The sequence below is a fragment of the Cajanus cajan genome, chromosome 1, assembly GCF_000230855.2.
Source record: "Cajanus cajan strain Asha chromosome 1, NIPB_CcT2T_4, whole genome shotgun sequence".
Taxonomy (NCBI): Eukaryota; Viridiplantae; Streptophyta; class Magnoliopsida; order Fabales; family Fabaceae; genus Cajanus; species Cajanus cajan.
This window is the reverse complement of record NC_138517.1, coordinates 78,540,126-78,544,233: the sequence shown is the minus strand read 5'-3', so window position 1 is coordinate 78,544,233 and position 4,108 is coordinate 78,540,126.

The window sequence follows — 4,108 nt, the reverse complement described above, 5'->3', positions numbered from 1 at the left end:
TTAAAATTTAATTGCCACCTGTTAATTTTAATTTTTTTTTACAGCAGACCTGTTAAATAGTTAATTAACAAGATCCCCAATTTTCCATACTTTCACGATGGAGTACTTTCTGGTAAAAACCGAAAATAAAAAAACATAATGCATGATTTATATATATATATATATAGAGGGAAGTTATATTACACCAGTGTAACTTTTACTAAGTATTCACCGTTTAATAACTTTATATTAAATGCAAATTTTTTAAATTCAATCGTTAGATTGAAAGTTCATATCTCTTATATCATATTTACAAAATTTTATATTAATTCAAGATGATTTGATACTTCAATTTTATAAAATAAAATTGACGTAATATATTTATTTCAAAATACACTAAAATATGAACACTTTGATTACCTTCAAACTGTTGTTCAATTTTAACAAAATTTAATATATACGTATAAAGTGATATGAACTTTCAATCTAATAATGGTTGGATTTATAAAATTCACATTTAATATAAAATTATTGAGTAATGTAATACTCGGTAAAAGTTACACCGGTGTAATTATAATCCCCTTATATATATATATATGTATATATATATATATATATATATATATATATATATATGTGTGTGTTTTTGAAGAAAAATATAAATACAAATTTTAAATGAAAAGATCTATATATTTCGCCATTTTATATAATCCACCTTCATTAATTGCTTTACCTACTTCTTTATATTGAAAATTCTGCATGCAACTATATTTTATATAATAGCTTGTTTGAGATATAGTTGGTAATAAACGAAGGGAATGAAAAAAAATTAACAGAAAAGGAAATATTAATTCTTCAGATCTATTACACATATTCTATATGTTGTGCTTAGTCAAAAGGGTGCTTGATGAAGTAAAAAAGAGAATCGTTCTTTCATATTTAAGGTAAAATAATAAAAGCATGTTCTTATTATGCATGGCCTCATGGGACACGTTCTTGAACTCTATAAGTTGTAGATAAGGCCGAAGAAGAACTTTTATAGTCTATTGCGTGATGAAACAATTCGCTTACTCACTGTTCAGTTACGTCAATACATTGTAATCCATTTCTATTGGTTCGTGACTTTCTATCCTTAATGTTAGAACGATAACTGAATCCTTTAATTAGTTTGGCCAAAGCTTACATTAATGGATGCTTTTGTTGCTAATGGGAATTGAGCACGGTGGAAGGAAGGGATAATTCCTTCTGATGATAAATATAGCTAATCAAGGTTTAAATTCACATTGGCAAAAATTTCTATATTTAGTGTTGGAAGGTGTATTATAATTATAACACTTTCGGTTGTTATTGATCATCATTTACCTAAATAATATATAGATAGATATTGTTTCTTAATTTTGTTTTGTATAAGCACGAGGGATCTTCCACATGATCAATCGTTTATCAATAAAGTGATACATCCAAAAATTGAACTCCACGATTCTTGATTAAAATTTATTAATAACTTTTGTATTAATAATTTTTTCGAAAGTGTAGAATAAATTTTAATTCCAAGGCAGAATGATGCTTTGGTTTACAATTGAATTGCAATTTATGAATTGGGATAAGGAGATAGCGTATTTGAAGAGATGTGGAAAATCAAAATTCCACCTATGGTAGATATGTTCGTGTGGAGATTATTGCCTGACAAATTACTAACTAAAATGAAACTCCATCAAAGAAACATTTTGGTAGCTAGAGAAGGATTAATTGCTTTGCCCTACAGTAATATGGTTCCAAAAGATAGTTTTCATTAAGGGTGTATATGGATCTAATTTTTGAAAAATTCAAATTAAACCAAATTTGATCTGTTTTATAAAAGTGAATTCACCAGTACAAAAGAAGTATTTCATGTTGGATATTTTGAGTTTTTTACATCAGAAAAAATACCGACGTAAATGCGGGAGACGTAAATTTACGCCGGCCCTGTAAAAATGAAGTAAACTTACGTCGAACATTACTAAAATCCGACGTAAAAAAGTAATAAAAAAAAACATAAGAATGCAAGCAGAACGGTCCGTTCTCCAAGCAGAACGGCCCGTTCTCCAAGCAGAACGGCCCGTTCTCCCTCTAAAACGGCTCGTTCTGCTTGGAGAACGGGCCGTTCTGCAATCACAACAGGTCATTCTGCTTCGTAGAACAACCCAAAAGAAAAGGCCAACGACCTATACAAATAGAACAACCAAACAATCGAATAGAACAGATAACCACAATAGCAATGCGAAGCAAAAAAGTGTTAACGAAACCTTGATTCATACTTGATGAGCTGCAACAGTGTGCGAATGAGTAACAAAGAGTTCACCCCTCTGCAAAAGACAAAAAAACGATTCAGTAACAAAGGAGAGGGAGAGGGTTTACAGAGAAAAAAATGAAAAGTAATGAAGAGTGAATGCGCGCGGTGTGCCTCGCACTCACTTATTCAATTTCGCGTCCTTTTTTTACGTCGGACCTGGTAGGGTTCGACGTAAAATGTCAAATCTACGTCGGACACAACATACATCTGACGTAGATTTGACTTTTTACGTCAGACCATACCAGGTCCGACGTAAAAAAGTTCGTGAAAATTACAAAAATGTCACCGCGTCTTTTTTACGTCAGATTTTCGTATTTTCGACGTTAAAGATGTGACGTAATATACTAATTTTCCACTAGTGATTGGTTAATCGATTCATTGTTTATAAAGTGAATCAGTTTGATTTTTTTAAATATAAATTTATTTTTTTGAAATTAGATTGGTTCAATGCGATGCAATTTCTCATTTTTTACTTATATATGAATTGATATTTTAAAAAATCAAACAAATTCACATTGTAAAAATGAACCGAATAACTGAACTATTTTGTAAAATGGATCAATTCATTTTTTTTAAATGGATTAGATTTTTCATTGTGGATTGAATTGGTTATGGTTAAGTTTGAATGTTTTGCATACCCTTAACTCCCACTTATTCTTTTTATGTACATATATACAAGAGGTGTGAAAACTACATTATGGATGGGTTAGCTTGAAAAAATCATACCATAAAACATTACAACTCATCTTTTGCAACACATCAATAGTTTTGATGGACTAATCAAGGAGAAAAGTTGGAAGATTATATGGTGCACAATTGTATGGAATATTTGACGACAAAGGAATGACTCTGTGTTTAGAGATGGACAATTCAATAAAGATATATTGATGCACAAAATCAAGTACATGGTGCGGATATGGATTAAACATCTTGTTGAATCCTGCCTAAATATGGTTTTAATAATGACAAATTCATCTAATTCTAGAAAAGAAGAGTTTCCATTTGTGTGCTAATAAGTTTATTCAAGTTGTTTGGAAAAAAATTAAGATTGATCAGAAGGTTACATGAGTAAATGATTCTTTGAACGAATGAAAGAAATTTACAAGACATCCTTATGACAAAGTAAAAGAAGATTCAATTCTAAGGATTGGTTTTTAACACAAAAGAGATTGTTTATCCCAAGCAAGAAGTTGAATATCCTAAGTTGTTGATCAAAAGTTTCAAGTAAAATATTTTCTTCTTAGGAGAAATGTCTTGAAGACCTGGTTCAAAAGACTACTACTTCAAGTTGTTTATCAGAAACCTTCAATTAAAACAATGTTTCTCAAAAGACTTATATTGAGGATCTTGTTCAAAAGACCTAAAGTGAAGATCTACTCAAAAGTGACTTCAGTTGTAAAGGCTAACAAAAACAAAAAAGTAAAGTACATTGATGTCAGTATCAAGCTTAAAATAAAGCAAGCTACAACAAATCTATTATTAAGTGCTTAAAAAGGAAAGATAGTGGTAACATTTTGAAGGAATCAATATTACAAAGAGAAACAAGCTACATTCCTTGCTTCATCCTGTGATTTTTTACAAACTTCCACTTCATAAGAATGTATCTATTTTTATAATAGAAAAAAAGTGTAAAATTTTTCTTAGTAGAAGCTCTATTGTAAGATAATTACGTGTGATCTTTGCAATTTGCAACAAAAACTCATTCTTGTAAACATTTTCCCTACCTTGAATTGATAGTGCACTAATGTAGGGAAGTAAAAGGAAATCACCGCAAGAAGAGAGACAATGGTAGTAGTG